Source organism: Barbus barbus (genome assembly GCF_936440315.1).
Source record: "Barbus barbus genome assembly, chromosome: 33".
Taxonomy (NCBI): Eukaryota; Metazoa; Chordata; class Actinopteri; order Cypriniformes; family Cyprinidae; genus Barbus; species Barbus barbus.
The window spans coordinates 11,593,077-11,612,633 of NC_136761.1; the positions used below are offsets into that span (position 1 = coordinate 11,593,077).

At 36.1% G+C, this 19,557-nt stretch overlaps 1 protein-coding gene across 2 annotated transcripts in view; it reads left to right on the plus strand.

The window, feature by feature from the left end:
• The window catches only part of LOC306853489 (storkhead-box protein 2-like), a gene marked incomplete at both ends in the record, with an annotated part of 65,095 nt that overhangs the window by 25,570 nt on the left and 19,968 nt on the right, over positions 1-19,557 (plus strand). The gene's annotated exons all lie outside the window — the stretch shown is intronic.

Consider the following 19,557-nt stretch of genomic DNA (forward strand, 5'->3'; position numbering starts at 1 on the left):
GTTTTGTGGTCCAGGGTCACATATATATTTTACAAGTTTCTAGAGATGGTTCAATGAGGTTGACTAGTTAATCTAGATTTAGTTTTATTCATGTTTTTGCTTTAACTTTATTTTTAACAGCAAAGATTTACATGGGATGAATTTAGAGATGCAATGTTTTGGCACGCTGGTTTTATTGTGCTGTTAGAATCTTGGGAAGCTCTCTGAGATGTTGCATCCATAAACTCATTCTCTTAAAACAGAACAACTGTAGCCACCAAAGGGCAACTTGTGAATTTCAAGATAATTATTGTCAGAGTTCAAGTAATTTTGTGCAATAAACGTTTATAGCCTACATATTTGTTGAATATCTGTCAGATATCTTGAATGCTATTAATTTTATTTTAATGTTGATCCATGTGAACAGTGCTGTCTCATCATACGTTAGCTAAAATAGTTCAAATGGAAAAAATCCATCCTAAGACTATTGCATTCTGTGACTTTCTTTTGCAGTCTTTCCAACTGCTTCTGAACAAGAATGTGTCCCTTAAGAAATGCGTCTGATCGAGGTCTGGTGGATGTGACCCTAAATCAACCTAATTATACAATCAGTACTTCCACAGGGAATTTCAGTGTTTTGATTACCAGGCCTAGAGAAGTCAGGAAAATAATGAAATGGACTTTAGGAGTTGAATATAAATTGTTCTAGCTGTAACACAGCTCTAAAATATTTTGTCCATGATGAAAAATCAAATAATTTTTAAAATCCTCATCCAGTAATCGCAAACAACTGGAAAAGACACTGAAATTCACTCTTAATGTCTAAAAGATGTGGGAAGCCTGTTAGTCAGTCTAAAGGAAGCCCTGTCCTTAAGAGTAACTAGTCATACAGACAGCTCACCGACCAGTCGACTATGAAAATGTGTAGTTTTACTCGCCTGTATTCCAAATCTAGATTTGCGTTTATTAAATGATGTGCTGAAATCATATGTGCTGAGACCTGTTGTCACAATATGATATTTAAGCTAAGTTGATTACACATGCTCTTTTTGTGATACTTTACCCGACTTGTTCAGACCCAGAGGGCAAAATATAACATCTCATATTATGCATCTCATATTTTGATCGGCTAATTAAGGTTTCCTGTTGGATGTCATTATACCAAATCACTGCAGAGAGATCCCAGACCCAAGCTCAAGGCCTGAAACAACAGAGTGCTCCCATAAAAATAAATACTCTTATTGCCGCTGTGCCAGAACCCCTCTTTACATCTGCTCTCCTCAGCGCTAACGAGAGAATTAAGAGGCAATGACCAAGGATTACTCCATCCCAGTTTGATTAGTCTACGTCCGGCAGTTTCACCAACAAAGTCCAAGAATAGACGTGTAAGCCAACAATTGGAGGGAACTTGAGCTTGACGTGAAATGCACCACTTGATGTTCCCCTAAAATGTTTTTGCCTTCCATATTTGTTGTCAGTGGTGTGTGAATTATGATTCACCGGTTGACGTACATGAAGGTGCTCAGCTCAAATTTATGCTGACCTGTGTAAAATGGCTACGTTCCATTTTGCTTCACTTGAAGTGAGAGAGACTTGAGGTAAAGCTGAATGGGAATGGATAAACCACATTGGTTTGAGGATCATTCGTGTTTCCTAGCAACATTGGGTGTCAAAGGTTAAATAACGTGGTCATTGTGGAGTTTGGGTGTCATTTGGGGCATAAAGCACTAGCGAGCAATTCAATGTGTGGGGCTGAGAAAGTGGGAAGATCTGTTTTAAAGTTGGTTAAAATGATTGGACGGCACTCCCTTGATGTATAGGCCTTGTGAATCTCAACTTGATTGTAATTTACAGTTCCTTAAAACGGTGAATCTCCATTGAGGGGATGTAAAGTTGTCATTATTTAGAGTTCTCGTGACTGATATCGAAGCACTGGCATGTGGTTTTGGTTGTAAAGTCTGCTGTTGGTTTGTTGAAGAGGGAGTTTCTGTTGTTAATGATTCCTGCAATCAGAAGGAATCATAGAAACAGCTGTTCCTTTCAATCTTAGGTTAAAGGCAAATCATATTGTAGCTACTCCAGATTCAAATGCAAGGGTCTGTATTTGATCATTGGTAAAATGATCATTTTAAAGTAACTCTACAATACAGATCAGAAGATGTACATTAGTCAGTGCCAGTCAGCTAACAGGAGATGATGATGAACAATACATTTACCACAATAATTTAGAATTAATTATTATATAAATGAATTATATTAAATATGTAATATGTGACCCTGGACCACAAAACCAGTCATAAGTAGCACTGGTGTATTTGTAGCAATAGCCAACAGAACATTGTATGGGTAAAAATAATAGATTTTTCTTTTATGCCAAAAATCATTAGGATATTAAGTAAAGATCATGTTCCATGAAGATATTTTGTAAATTTCCAACCATAAATGTATCAACTTAATTTTTGATTAGTGTTATGCATTGCTAAGAACTTAATTTGGACAACTTGAAATGTGATTTTTCTGCACCCTCAGATTCCAGATGTTCAAATGTTGTATCTCAGCCAAATATTGTCCTATCATAACAAACCATACATCAATGGAAAGCTTATTTTTTCAGCTTTGATGTATAAATGATGTATATAGATGTATAAATCTTACTTTAAAAACATTGACCCTTATGACCTGTTTTGTGGTCCAGGGTCACATACGTTTTTACATTTCAAGTTGTGTAAATGTTCAAGTTGTACATGATATCTAATGCATGAACTAATGTTAACAAATAAAAAAACGTGCTATCAAAAAAATGCGTTGTTATTCATTGATAATCTCGATGAAGCAAATTTGTCAAATCTGGTTAGCATTTCTGACTTGGGGTCCATAATATAAAAATAAATATTCTAAAATTAATTTTAAATGCATTAATTTCATGCTAAGTATGCTACAAATACATTTACATATTTATGTGCTTAATAAAAATACCCTGCAGTTGTACTTTGGGGATACTAAACTGGTATACTTAAGAGTCTCTAAATTGGAAGAACTAATTTTATACTTAATGTACTTTAATTGTGCTAAAGTCCAACTAAACATATACTGAAGTATATTTTATTGTGCAAGTGGAGCTGTTGCAAGTATACTTTCTTGCATTTAAAGACTGATATTATTCAAAGGTCATACAATCCTCATCAATAATGGTATTAAAAGTAGTACTCCAAATTAATTTGAATTATAATTTTTATATCAGTAAGTCTAGAGCAGTATATATATCAGTAAATATGTTATTGTACTTAGTATAAAATGTATTTTAAATAAATTACTTTTTTACTAGGGGTTTTTTGGTGTATTCAGTCTTTTAAACTTGCAGTTCTGGACTGTATTTTATTTCTTTATTCATGTAAGAAAGAAATGTCCATAAACTACTGAAATACCATCATCCTATTGTACTAATTCAAACAAATGTTGGAAGCATTTGTTCCCCAATATTGGTTAAACCCCACAGAAAATGAAATGACTCTGAATTCCTCACATGGCTTATGCAATATTTTTAGTGAGGTGGCGGTGTGCTGCCGGTCGAGTGAGTTTGTGGATTGTACAAACCGCCTGACTTCTGGCTTGCATTCTCGTGGAGGAGTGTTAGTTGGGGGCGGGAGGTAAAAACTATGAAGTAAAGGTCGCACAATCATCTGCATTGTTCAGAGATAAAAACGTAAGCTTTGGCTTTATGGTTGATGCTGAACTTGACCCTGTGTTTTCTTGTCTTTCATTACTCTTCTGCATTTCCAGTAACACATGCCTAGCGTGGAGTGCTAATTCATGCAGGTCAGTGGAGGAGTCATGGTATGCAATATCCACATGCAAATCGGGTCGACGGACAAGGTTGATAACTTACAGCTGTACGCGGACACTTTTGTGGGGTTTTAGATTTTCTTATTAATTTTTGACTGGCTCCTCTGTTTAGTCCAATCATATTTTCCGGTGTCCAAAATCTTTGTTCCCCAGTTTAGTGTTTTTCTCAGACAAGGAGTTTTAAAAACGATTATAGGGAATTTTATGCTATCATGGGTGAGTTGGGAGAGAGATTTACTGTTATCTTACCTGGCTATCGCTCAGCACAAAATTACACTGACTGACTATAGGGGGTTTTCTGGAGGAGTTCCCAGAGTCATTAGGAAAGTAATGTTAGGGAAGTCTCCATTGGTTTCAAATGTGTAATTTGAGGCAATAAGTAATATTGGTTGCAACCTCTGAGAGAAAAATTGCTACAGTAAGAGGAAAGATTTGTGCATTGCTATTTTAAGAAAAGCTATCATATCTTGTAGCCTAAAATGGAAACTGCTTTTGTGATTCAAATCACTACACATCTTGAGACTTTCAGATCCACTTCAGATACACCCGTTCTCTCACTCACAAGAAAAATGTCGGAGCTCCGTGTCAGCTTGTGGATTTTGGAGGGATTCACTTAAATGGTGGTGAAATCCCAGACTTTGTTTCAGTAGATACTTCAAATGGGACATCTGTTGTGGGATAGACTTCCACCTGCAGTTCCTTCGTGGTTTTGAAGACTTGCATCTCATACTATTCCAAGATTTTCTGAATTAAGGGACCTTAAACTTTGTAATACTTTTAAATAAAAAATAAGACGCCGATTTTGTGGCACATATGGAACTAGATGCCTTGCCATTACAGTATTACGAGATTAATGATTTGTAGACAATTTATTCTAAATAGCTAACTGCCCAGATCAGAGACTTTCATCTTGAAAGGCATCTTAATGCTGCAATCAGACTTGACTTTGACTTTTCGTATGTGGTCATTATTTCTAATCTGACCCCACTGGTATCAGACTGGCCGTAGTGTCACGTAACAGCTCTGAAATAAATAACAGCTGGTCCTGCAGTTCAGAGCATAGCGAGTAATAGTTGGTTGATTTTGTAGATGCGACAAGCTTAGATGTCAGTGAACCATGTGACTGGATTTGACCAATTACTCTTATCAACCTCTACAGCTCTCTTTTTACACACTGTAAAAAATGCTTTTTCAAGGACTACTTGTACTAGCATATAATCAGGTTAAGCTTCACTGCATATCATAATGATGTTTTAGAGATTTCACAAAATTAGAATGGCGTTTTCTTCTGAAAGTCCGAGCACTGATATGAGTGAAATGTTTTAATAGAATGAAAAGTATGTAGCTATTTTGTTTTTCAAAAGCATGTCAGGACATGATGAATGTTGAATCATTACGGATCAATAGACATTCAGTAATGAGCACAGAAGCATTTTCTGCAAGCGTTGTGCATACTTTTTTTTTTTTTTTTTTTTTTTTTTTAAGTAAAAATGGAAAAGCAATGTCATTTGTTTTGCCATAAAACTTGACTCCACTAAGGATCGTTTAAGGCTTTTTGTGCACATAAGCTGTTTTGTTAAACAGAAGATAAACTTTTCCATATTTTTACGTTAAACACAGTTCAAAGTCTTTTTGTCATCTGTGTCCCATTACTGTTTTCCAAAAAAATATAAAAAAGCATCACTATGTCGTGAGTTATAATGAATTAATGTATATTTATTGGAAAGATGCTTCATTGTGTCATTCCCAGTCATTCATCAGATTAGCTTTTGAGACACTGTTATTTACCACAAGCTGTTTTGATTGTTGGAGACTGTTTGAGCTTGATTGTCATTTTTGAATGCTTTTTGTTTGTTTTCTGGTGCTCTATGCATTTCTTTCCAGACTCTTAGAGAGCAGCTTTGGATGCCATGAAAAGGAGAACTCCTCTAGCCATTTGATTGGATGGGAACGCTAAAGTATTGGCAAGCCACTCAGAATTGCCATGTACCCAACACACAAGTGCACACACACACACACTGGAACACACACACAGTTGCACACCATGTTTTCATTGTTCATGATTTATTTGGATTCTGAAGATGTCGTGAAGTTCTCAACAGTCTCCCTTTCTGTCTTTTTTTCAGTTTTTCTAAAAGTATGAGCGGCTTCGTGTCTAGTGACGGCAGTTCAGGTTCAGCATATGAAGTTCAATGAAGTGTTAAATGAGGGGTTTTCAAACTGGAAAGTTTGAGAGAAAACAAACTGTTTTTATGGGTAGCATACTTGATGTATTAACTTAAGATAATGTAACAGGGGGAAGTCGTGGCCTAATGGTTAGAGTGTCGGACTCGTAATCGAAAGGTTGCAGGTTCGAGTCCCCGGCCGGCTAGGGATTGTAGGTGGGGGGAGTGAATGTACAGCGCTCTCTCCACCCTCAATACCACGACTGAGGTGCCCTTGAGCAAGGCACCGAACCCCCAATTGCTCCCCGGGCGCTGCAGCATGGCTGCCCACTGCTCCGGGTGTGTGTTCACGGTGTGTGTGTGTGTGTGTGTGTGTGTGTGTGTGCATTTGTTCACTACTCACTGCTGTGTGTGTGCACTTGGATGGGTTAAACGCAGAGCACCAATTTCGAGTATGGGTCACCATACTTGACAATACGTCACGACTTTACTTCACTTTCTTCTTGCCACTGTCACTTTTAGCTTTGGGGTTGTGAGGTACTGTTTAACTTAATAATAGGGAGTTTCATTTATATAGCGCCTTTCCAAACTAAGTATTTTCCAGTTAATATTTGTCATTTGTTTTGACTAGTACAACAGCAATAGTAACACTTTAGTATAGGGACCAATTCTCACTATTAACTAGTTGCTTATTGTCATGCCTATTATTAAAATATTGGCTGTTTATTAGTACTTTATAAAGCACATATTCTGCATGATCATATTCTAAATTTTTAATCTTACCCAATACCTAAAATTTGCAACTTCCTTACTAACTAAAAGCAGCAAATTATTATGCACCTCCGAAATGCGATCCGGCACCTCATTTTGACGGATCCCCCTCCTCACGCACCAATGAAAGACGCTTGTGCTGACCTATAATGTGCATAATATGAAAAATCCTCTATAATGACCGCGCTTGCGGCACATCTACATTTGAAATAAAGAACCTGGGCACGCAAAAGACGTGACGTGAACTGCTCTGCTCTCAGAAGACATAATGCACGGATCCATAGCCTATACACATGCGTTTTCTTTCTCAGCTGTTCACATTTACTTAAGAAAAACCTGGATACTGGCCAGGACGGACATTTTTGCGTAATTTTGTGTGTATTTGGCCACTTAAACGCAACAACAAACTACGAAAAATAACTGTATATGATACTCGCTAGGCGGCTTTGGATGTGACTGTGAGAGCTCAGCCTTGAAACAGCCTCTGGAGCGCGCCAGTACCGATTGGCTTAAAAAGATGTGCAAATTGCAAATTTTTGTGACGATGCAGCAATGACCCAATTAAGCAAGTGACTATTTTGACATCTGTCCTGAAATGTGAGCGCAAGCCTTGAATCAGCGACAGCGTGCAGCAGCTCGTATTGCAGACAAGATGCGCTGATGTGAAGCCAGTGTCTTACAGGCTGAATGCTCCGTTACCTCTTTAAGAACTGTATGACACTTACAATTTTTAGCTGTGTATATAATATTTCTAACTTTCATATTTTAGTAATGCAATCACTTCACTGTATTGTAGTCACAGGAAATCGTAATTTTCTTGGCAAAAAAAGAGAAAATCCCTGTTCTATCACATTTATTATTTATTTATGTGGAAAGTACAATAGGTCCTAATAGTTAAATGGATGAATTGGAGCTATGAAGTAGCACATACTAGATTTGCATTGCAGGCTTGTTTTGATAACCCAATGCTGTGGATTCTCATTTACGGTAATCAACTTTGTTAAAAGCCTTAAATCCAGGAAAAGGCTGTACAGATCTTTACACAGTCCAGACCTGTCTCTTGCTCTCTCAGATATCTCCTTATTGGTCTTTCGTATATGTTTTCCATTGTATCCTCTCCCCATCTTAGACATCACACAGTCTCAGTAAACTGTAAAATGTCAGTGAGCCCCAACTTAGGAGCCTCTGTTAGTTCTCCAGCTAACTAAAATCTGCTGTGCATCCCTTTGGCATTTTATAATCACGGTTTTTATATCATCTTCTTATGTCTTCTAGTTATTGCAGAAGCGGCTGAAGCTGTAAACCTTGAAGTTTTCAAAGATGGCATCAGCCTGCTAATGTACTTTCTTTTATTTGTCCACTTTGTTTTGCCTTTCTTTATGTCTTGGGCATTCTTTCATTCATCAAGTCTACTTTGAAACTCATTTCAGGCCGTAAATTGCAGATTGTGCGACAATAATACAGGGATAGAGAGCCTTTTTAACACAGACAAGGTTGTCATCACCTCCTTTTGAGAAGGACTGTGCAGTGTCATCCAGCATTTCCAATGAGAGAGCGTAAAAAACTTCAAACATATCCAGAACTCTTTGTGGTTTTCTCAGCTTATTGCTCTGTAAAGGACAGCATTCATTTTAGAGTATGTCATGCTTATCATGAATGCTGCAGTTCAGTACATGTTCTGGTGAGATCAAGTTAAATCAAGTGTTTCAAGCGTTAATTTGAAGTGGGTTGGATAATTTTTGCTCTTTTTGTATAATTTTACATTTTAAATTTGGAGCTGAGAATTTAGAGATATGCAACCTCTCTGAGTGAGTTTTAATATGCTATGCTTTAGCTTGTTAACTTTAAATGTTAAACAGCAAATCTCAGCCTGAAAGCAAGAATGTGCATTTAGCTTCGGGATTTCCTTAGTGCTGGAGATTTAAAAGGGATGAATTTTCACATGCAACTTCTTAGAAAGGGTTTTGCTGTTTAACATTTACACTTTTTAAGCTTGACTATAGTGAACTACTTGTTCAGACAACCCACTGACCAGTTGATTATGAAAATATGTAGTTCTGCATAGGGATACACCGAATGTTTAGCAACCAAAATTATTTGAATAAGCAAAAAGACAACATCAATTGTGCCGAACAATGACATTTTTGGTTACGTGATCAAATTGCCACCAGCGTAGAGTGAGGGATGCACAGTCTTTATAATGCAGCAAACATGTCGGCAGTGTGGAAGAATTCAAAACTGTCCGAGAAAGATAGAAAAAATCATTACAAGCACTGACCAAGAGAGACTGTCATCGAATATCTTCAGAAGAGGAAGCGGTGGTTGTTGCTGGTTACTGTATGATGATTGAAATCGTGAAATTGTCTTAAACAATTAGTAAATAAACTGCAGAATGTTATGTTTTGTAATACGTGCACGAATTGCATGTATTCTGACAGTGCAGCTCGAGCTCCAGTGTTCAGTGTTAAATAATTTTTTTTGCAATTGATTTATTCTTTTGAAAAGCAAGACAAAACATTTAATTTATGCAATGGTGAAAAAAAAACTGGCAAAATACATATGGAAAAACGTGAAAAACTGTGTTCAGTATTCGACATGCAGCCCAGTGTTTCATTTTGTTTGGTTTCAGCTTCGGCCAGGATTTTTCATTTCGGTGCATCCCTATTTTTGCATTTCCCTGACATTCATAGGATGCCCTACCACAGTATTTCAGATCTTGAATTACATTTGGTCATGATAAATGTGAAGTTTGTTGTTTATGCGTTGTGTAATGAGGTCGTAATTCATATGATGTCAGATTAATTTAAACACTGAAAGTCTTTTATTCCAGATGTTTCTACTGATGTTTTGGCATCATCAGCAGACAGTGACTGGTTTGATCTTAAGGATTTGTTACTTCAGTAGGCAGGCGAAACCTGCAATTTGTGAGAATATTTCAGCAGTTGCTCAGTTCATGTGTTCACACCGACAGACTTGGCAGACAGACAGTGTTGGAGGTCAACAAGTTTATGTACTGATTGCTATTCAAGAAGAATATACTACTGTTCAAAAGTTTGGAGTTTTCAACAACAGCAACAACAAAGCATACTGACCCCAAACCTTTGGATGGTTGTGTTTGTATAATATAATGTAATATATCTGGATGGATGGCTGGCTAGATAGATGGATGGATGCAGGAGGAAATCTAGATAAACTAGTTGAGCTCGCTAATTGAGCAGTCAATTTTCTGACACACAGTTGATTAGTTGACCGTCGTGACCCATGACTAATGTGCCATGACATCCATTGGTGCCTCAGGTCGTGAGTGATGCCTGAGCAATCATTATTGGCAATTCTGTCAATATTGGCTTTAACAGATGTTAACACTGTTAACAGCATATTTTTATGATTTCCAAGCCGTTGTTATGATGCAGTTGCGAATGGATTTCGGTGTCTATACCAGAATCCATCGGATGTTCTACATCAGCGAAAAAAAATTCTAGTATTGTTTTTGACTACACTTAACGTGCACATATGCACACATACATTTACCTATACGCTCATCATCTCCTACTGACATGTCAGCTCCCACACATACACTGCGGCATAAAGGATGCAGCAGTGCATGCTGGGATACAGAATGAACCCGTTAACCCACCGCGGCCCCTCGGCTGCCTGATGCAAGAATGCCCCCTGTGGAGAAACACACACACGTACACGCACATTTACCCCAACACACACTCACTTTTTAATGTCTGTTTTTGAATGTCTCTAAATCTTTCATATGCACCCAGGCAGAGGAGTCAAATTTGTTCTCAGCTCATATTAGTTAATGGGGTTTATTTTAGTGTTTTTTTAGTCATGAGATGCAAGAAGAAACGTTGATTAAAAAGAGATCAATACTTTTGTTTCACAAAGATGTGGTAATCCATTTGCTTTAATGAATAGTTTACTCAAAAATGAATATTTTGAACCGATCCGGCAGACTAGATTCGTTAAAAAGATTCTTATACGTTTCTGTTTCTCATACGAAACTGTTATAACTTAAAAAACTTTAAATAAATGCCATATGAGCTAATTTTGACACTTTTTTTCTTTGTAATTTTGGATCTTTACAACCCCAGCCCAGCATATTCTTCTCAAAAAAAAAAAACTTTGTGGTTTGCGATAGGAATTCATACGATTTAAAACGTCAGGATGAATAAACTATTTCTATATTTGTTCAACTATTCTATTCTATTTTTAATGTTTCTGCCAAACAATTAATCGCGATTAATCGCATCCAAAATAAGTTTTTGTTTACGTGATCTATATGTGTACTGTATATTTATTATGTGTATATATAAATACACACACATGCAAGTCGTATATATTTAAGAGAAATGTTTATACACTAAATCTATTTATATATAATATAAATTACATGAATATATACATGTAAATACATGTAAATATTTTCAAAATATAAACTGTATATGTGTATTTATATATACATAATAAATATAAATATAAAAAAACTATTTTGCACATTTGACAGCACTAAATGTTTCTTTCATGTCATTAAAATTGTCTTATGCATATTTAAATCAAGTGGAAAGGACACATTTTGTACCTGCTGGTGTTTTGACCTGTTTTATGTGGCATCTTCGAGTTGCTGTTGCGTGTGTGTGATTTTGCCCTGTGCATTTCATCATATATTTTTAACCCTCCAGCACACTGGAGAACATTTATTAAATGACGGCTGGAAACCTGCAGCAGCTGTGTGTGTGTGTGTGTGAGAGATGCATTTGTGTATTTAGGCTATAACTGCAGAGCACGCAGTTTAACGCCCTGCTTATAGTATCTCACATGCAACTTGTCTGTGAGATACTAGGTGTCTAAATGCATGGGTATGCATTACATTTAATGTATAACTTTACTTGCTTTGGTTTATATTTCTTTGATATGTAGAATAACTAGAGTGAACCAACGACCCAAATCGTCATCAGAGATACGGAGCACTAGCCACAGAGATTAGTGCGTTTTATAATCCGGAACTCCATGTAGAGCGACAGGAGTCAAATCCTCAATTCTGTCCGGCATCAGAGCTGAATCTGATCTTGCTTTTATTATCTGAGCTTCGCATTACAGCTCATGGACAAGCTCATGGACAAGTTATACTAGTATCTCATTAGTATGATTTACAGTGTTTACTTTAAGGAGTTAACCTTTTGATAGAATCAGTTTAGAATCAAGAGACTTTTGCACAACCAAGCATCACATTTACTTAAGATATAAAGGTAAAAATTGTGTGGTTTAAAAAGAAATTGTAATAAACTTGTTGTTGGTTTTCTCTTTTGTTTAGGACCATATCAAAGTGTCTTTTTGGTAAGCAATGATCCAATCTGTTTTAATGATGGGTGGACAATGTAAACACTTCTCACACAATCGTACACACGCGTTTTCTAAGTGTTTGCACAACATTAGTGGAGTCAAGTGTCATATCCTCAGGGTCATGCAACAGTATAGTGATATCACTCTAGCCAGCACATGAAGGTTTTAGCTTGAAAAAGAGTCTGAAAACCTGTATATCACTCTATATATATTTTATCCATAATATTAAATATTATAATAATTTTTATTGAATGTAATTTTTTTATAACGGTTTTTTATAATTTAAATATTTTCTTTTTATAGTTTTACACATCTCTATTGTGTAAATGCAATGCTGAAAGTTATTTATTTTAATTTTTAGTTTTTCATTTAATTGTATAATTTCATATATAAAATGTATAGTAGATTGTACAGTGTAACGTAATTAAAAAAAACGTAATATTAATATGTAATTTAAAGAAATAGTTTAATTTAGCTCAAAGGGAATAATTTATGATTTTATAGGGATTTGAACAGAATCAGTGTTACGGCGATTCACTGAACGAGCCGTATAACAAACTCTGCACTGGATATTATCCAAAATATAGTGAAAACACTATTAAATGGCACAGTAACAAGATCGGCAGATTAAGACATTAACTTGAGCACAAAACACAAGATGCTTCTCTTTTCAATATAAATAAGATTTTATTTATATAAACCTAAGACATGTAAACTAATCTAACACGTGAACACAAGCATTCACACGTTGCAGAAAGAGAGAAAGTGAGGAAAGGATGAGTTTAAGAGAATGGAAATGTGAAATCCCAAGTTTACAGCAATATGTTCAATTGCATAGACCTGAACAACCATCAATCACTTATTTAACCCTCGCTTTGAGTTTCTCAATTAGGCTAAAATTTATATTAAATACACCAATTCAATTAGAACCTGGAGGTGTTACTTGCTTGCTATGCCTGTGTTAAGGGGTTTCCTTTGTGTCATCGTCGTTGCAGAAAGGGGGTTCCCCGAAGTGTCTGATTGGTTGAGAGTTCAGTAGTCATGAAGTGACGTCTTGGGAAGCCGATGGAGTTGTGGCTGGTAGAAGTTTTGAGGCGGTCACAGACTCCAGTTGAACTTGGAGACGAGGCGTGGCGGCAAAACTTAACCGAGTACACACAACTCACAACGGAAAAGAAAATTAAGTAAAAGAATGAAAGGATGAAAGGATGTAAAGACTAGGTTGGTTTTCTTCTCATTATGGTAGCAGCTGGCACGTGGCCAGAGCACGCTCGAAGAGCAGCGTCAAAACGCGGTGGCAAAAGAGAAGAAGAGGAGAAGGGAGAGGACCAAGAGAGCATTTTTAAGAAGAGGAGGACCAAGAGGTTGTAAGAGCATTTTTAAGAAGAAGAGAGAGTTTGATGGTGTCCTGAGTTTTTAAACTCGGCTTTCAGACCGTCCCATCTGGACGTCTTGACCAATTAGATACTTTTCATGCTCGGGGTATTGCTTTTGTTTCTCCACCCCATCAATAAATCAACATGTTATCTGTTCAGTTGTTCGAACTTTACAGTCCGAACTTTACAGGCCCTTGCAAAGTATACTTTTGAACATGGTTTCTATAACAAGACTATGATACATTTGACAAAGAATTGATTGGAAGAAACATTTAAAGCATGATTTTTCAAACTCATACATACTAAACATGCATAGGAATCCTTTAGCTATTCAATAATGATTAAAAAGACATACATAATATTTGATTAAAAAATGATAGTCTAATATGTGGGTTACAAACATAATATGGGGTTCTGCATAGAAATGTCCTTTTAGGATGATTTTAGGTGCATATAAAAAAGAAAGACTCTGTGTAGTTCTATGGAGAACGAAGGCATGTTCTATAGACAAAGGAATTTTGGTTTGGTCTGTCTTCTATGTGGGGAAGAAGTCAGTCTTATGGTGCGTTCACATCAGACGCGAATGAAGCGTTAAGCGCGATTGATTTATATGTTAAGTCAATGCAAAGACGCGAATAGACATCCTGCGGCGCGATTCGCGCAAATTGAGCGTTTGACGCACGTAGCGCACAATTCGCGCGAATCGCGCAAGTTGAAATATTTGAACTTTGGCGGATATTCGCACCGCGTTAACCAATCAGGAGCTTGCGCTAGTAGTGACGTGATTACGAAATCCGCAACAATGGAGAACAAAAATAATCATCGCTGTATGTGGACACCCGGAGCTATTATATCCTATTGCAAATACACTCACAATGGTTTAGTAAAAAAATACTTATTTATATATCAGCCATTTCGCAACGAGACTGGAGCCTCCTGGCAGAAGCCCCTCCCTGACACGAATTCGCATCTGTTGTGAAGTGAATTTCACACGTGAATGAAGCGGGTAAACTAAAATGTTCAAGCGTCCAACTACGCGCGAATAGCACGATTTATTCGCGCAAGTCGCGTCTGGTGTGAATGCACAGTAAGGAAGCTCGTGAATTCAATCGTGGAACACGTGATGGCCATCTCTTTGACCATCAGACTTGATTATTTGCCCCAAATTTGACGCTCTCCTTCCTGAATTGGAATTATCAATAAGTGTTCTTTTGTCTCAAGGTTGTAAGCTGTTCTGTGAAAAAGTTGGTTAGTTTGGTTGCTTCAGACTAGTGGTGCCAGAATCTAATTTATGACATTGACATTGGGGCCTCACTGAATTCCAGCTCCTCAGGTTTCAATCTTCTGATGCATCTTAAATTTGTCTGATTCAGTCTCTGATATTCTACAACAGCTTTCTTTTTTACTTTTTCTGTTTTCACTGTATGCATGGAAAATTCAGCAGTTATAGGGTACAACGGGGCTGAAGGTACACCTTAAGAAAAAATGTGCTATTCCCTGCACATAAAATGCATAATTGCAGAAAAACTATGCTTGTATTGAACATTAATGGAGCAACAGATTTTGTGTGAAAATAAATCATACAAGTTGTTTATTTTGTTTAAAAATCTTCTAAATGTATGAGATGGCAAGGGGGGCCTTATACCCCACACACGGGGTAAAAGGCACACAGTATTGATACAAATACTTCAGCTAAAATAATGTTTTTTAAATAATGTATAAGTTAATACTTGTTAAAAAAAATCCGTTTAGCAAAGTGTACTATTTTCTGCTTATTTTGAAAAATAAAAATTATTTTTTGTTCAATAAATATACTGTCATTAAAATGTTAATATAAAAAATATATTTTAAAATACAGAAACAACATTATTTTAAAAAGAAAAGATTCGGAAAGCATTGAAGGAGATCCCATAATAATTGAATATAGATTTACAGTAGTAACAACAAATTATATTTTATTATATGATATGATTAATATCATGTTTTTAAATATGGTGTCATTCTAAACATGGTGATTATCCCTAATATGGACACCCAACATAATGATATTTAACATCTGAATCTAACCATGTCATATCAATAAATGGAAAAGTCAGCCTTCTGTTAGTCTCGCATAGGAATCCATGGCAGCTTTCATTGGCCAAGGCCCGCCCATGAGGCCGTTTGACCAAGATATCAAACAACCAATCACAGTTCGTTTCGTTCAGTGACACGTTTTGGGGCATGGAAATGTCACCACAATAACAGACCGGTGTGTAAAACTCTCGGACGTATTTTAAAGATTCTGTGTCACGAACATTAAATAATTCACATACTTTTGAAAATCCAGTGTTTAGTTGATCCTGCTAAGCGCTCATCTTCACAGTTGTGAACACGACAGCTTTCTTCTTTCGTGAGGGGGTTTGGCACCACGGCATCTTTGTTACCAGGCGGAACGTTAAAGAACGCGACACACGTCTCCTGGAAATCCTGTATAATTCAACCAATCCGATGACGACTTCGAAACTCCTGAAATGTTTCCACTTTTGTGTGCCATATGTATCAGACGTTTAGCCAGCGGTCCGTGGGCGTGACGTCTGGGGCTGAGACTAGCCTTCTGTTAATTATCATGTTAATTACTATTGCCTTTCGCCCCAACAGCAGGGGTGCTTCTTTTACCCCAGATACCGTACTTTTACCTTAAAACTACTTTATCTTAAAACTGAAAATCCTTAAGACCTTTATCTCAAAATATATGCATTAATTTTAGCGATTCTCATTTGCTACTTAAATCTACAACATTTTAAAAAACATAAATTATTAGATCAAGCAAGCACCGATTCAACTTTGCGCTGCTACGCTTGATCGCGTCAAGGATCAGACAAAAATACACGTGCATCTTGAAAAGCGGATGTTTTGGAAAGAGCTACGCCACGTTTTTGTGCCATCTAGTGGTCTAGAGGAAAATAAAGGAACCTTTTAGCCCCGTTGCACCCTTTCAGGAAAGGGACATTATCAAAAATCTGCATAATGTAGGATGTCATTTTCATAGTCATATTTTTGGAGCGTTTTCCCAGATATGAGAGACTGTACATTATTAGTTTACAATTTTTAGAGTACAAATTCACTAGCACATAGGTGGCATCAAAGCTAACATACATAGACTAAAATCCAATTTTTCATGGGGTCTTTAATATCAAACCAGTGTATTTGTTTGATCGAGTTTGTTTGTTTGTTAATGTTGCCATAGTAGTCGGTCTGTGAATGGGTTTCATTTGAATGACAAAGGAGCTAACGGAAGCCCCTTCTGCACTGTGGGGTATTGGCAATACAGCTGTAATCATTTACATCAAAATCTTCACTTGCCAATAGGATCATTTGGTCACCATGATTTCTGAATTATATTTAAATCTTAGGGGCTTATTTCGATGTTTTCAGCTTCAATTGCATCACAGATGTAGTACTGTAGTGATCTGTAAAGGGTATGTGGAGGGCAGTCATATTTTGAGCTAGAATTAATTTTCTTTGATGTCTCCCCTTGAGCAGAGCCATGAAACCTAGTCTCTTTTTTTGTGGAATACGTGCCAAACAGTCTGAGCTTCTGTTTTCTAAGATACTCACATCTCATTAATTTAGGTTGTGCCGTGATTGAAGTCAGGCAGATCCATGGGGCATAAACATGCTGCCACATGAATTTGAGCAGAGTTGCAGAAAAATTCCGCCTGACAGCTTTTGGAAGTTTTGATCCATCCTGGAGACGAAACGCAAGACTGAAGTAGCCAAAAATTTGAATTCTTTCAGATCTGTGGCAGGAATTGCTTTCAACTTCACTATCTTGCATGCTTAGACTTTCTGTTACCACCATCTAGTGTTACAACCATAACAGCGACTAGAGGATCAGGGCTACTGTTCAGATGGTATTAGCGATTCAAGGTTGAAATACAAAAATTATGAATGTTTATGAGTTTAATTAGGTCTGTTGAAAATGTTTTGTTTTTTTGGCCTAAGTGTGCACACTTTGGTTTAAGCTAAAAAAAAATATTTTTGGTGCATTACTGATTTTTGTGTATTTTAGAATATTCCATTTCTTCAAATTGGGTTAAAAAAATAATTTAGAAGATAATCTCCTTTTTAATAAAACAACTGTCACATTGTTTGGTCCCACCCCTCTGACACAAGTCACTCCTTTTAGATATCCTGACACGCAAAACCAGAGTGACAACTATCATGTGCTGTGTGTGTAGGGCCCTATGAAATCCGTTTTATTTTTCCCCAAATTCCGTTTTATTTTTTTCTAAATTCTGTTTTTTCCGTTTTAATTTGTCTGGATTCTGTTTTTTTTCCCCCGTTTTAATTTTTCTGGACTCCTTTTTAATGGTAAAATTAAATGTTATTAATCAAAAAGCATGTCTAATTAATTAAAATCATGAAACGTATAGAATTTAACAATAACTTATTAAAAGTGTAACAAAAATGACATGTTTAGGGCCGTATGAAATGTTTTATTTTTTTCTCACCTTATGTTTTATTGTTACCAAAATTCTATGTTTTAGCATGTCTAATTATTTGAATGCATACAAACTATTTTTATTTATTCTTACAGTAGCTTTATGAAATGTTTTTTCCCCCCTCAGAAATTCTGTGTTGTGTATTTAAATTTGACTGGTTATCAGATGAAGGCATAAAACATTGATTTAATTTATATTTTAATTAATGAAAATTAAACATTTAAATTTTTGGAAAATAAAGGGGATTTACTATTAAAATGTAAATATTTTGTGATTATTTCTTTAAAAAAAAAATTGTTTTATCTTTTTTTTTTTAACAGTAGTAGAAGTAGTAGTAGTAGTAGTAGTATTACGTTCATTCTACTAAATAATAATAATATAGCCTATTTCTGGCACAATGTCTTTAATAAGTTAAACCAAAGTTTTATTTTGATGGGTTGCCGTGAAGTTCTGTGTGTATGACGCTAGTTTTACTCAAATGAAATGGTAAAATGCTCGTGAAGTGACTCTCAGAGCAGTTCTGGAGATGTTGTTCATGTATTTATTATGTCCTCCTCATTAAGAAGGCAGACACTGAAATCACCGCGAGCTCCACGCGCGCTGTTTATATAGTAAACAAAACCGCGTATGTGCTCCATTCATACAGAGACGCGCAGAACATGCAGGATTCATATTTAAATCGACTTTTGCGGCTTAATATTTCCAGATACTAGTCCATATCGCAATTTGATTTAAGTGTAATGACCTATTTTTGATTAATTCATCCAAACTTTGACAAATTCCGTGACATTCCGTGTTAAACTGTAAATTCTGTTTTTAGAACTGGATTCTGCGATTCCGTCCGCATTTTCTGCATCGCGGCAATCATAGGGCCCTATGTGTGTTTACAGTAGTGCCTCTGTGTCTTTTTAAACAGTGCGTTTTTGCCTTTATTTTTTCAGTGCATACAGGAAAAGTTATTGTCAGCAGAGACATTTGTTATTATATTTGCATTTATAGGACTAAACTGCCTAATTTGTATCGGGAATGCCAGAAAAGTGTCAGAATAGCCTATTAAAAAACATTTTAGCTTGCAATTTTAAAGCTCTGCAACCTTCAAAAATCAAACAAAAGTTCAGTCAAACGTGATTGATGCTTTCCTGTGTTAAAGTTGCTGTCATGATGTTGGGCTCCCATAGGTCTCCCTATAGTTTGGGTCTTTCACAGCAAATCAAGTATTTATTTTGTTTTATATTACCATTCTAGGGTTGGTAAGCTTTTTTTTTTTTTTTTTTCAGGTTTTTGAAAAGTCTCTATGTCCATCAAGTCTGCATTTATTTGATCAGAAATATATTATGTGTGTAAATAAGCAATATAAATATTGTGAAATATTTTTACAATTTAATAACTATATATATAACTAATAATAATAATAGCGGTTGTCTGCTTTATTATATTTTAAAATGCAATTTATTCCTGTGATGCAAAGCTGAATTTTCAGCATTATTACTTCAGTCTTCAGTGTAGCACGTTTCTTCATAATATGCTGATTTAAACATTTCTTATTATTTCAATGTTGTAAAACGTTGAACTGCTTAATATTTT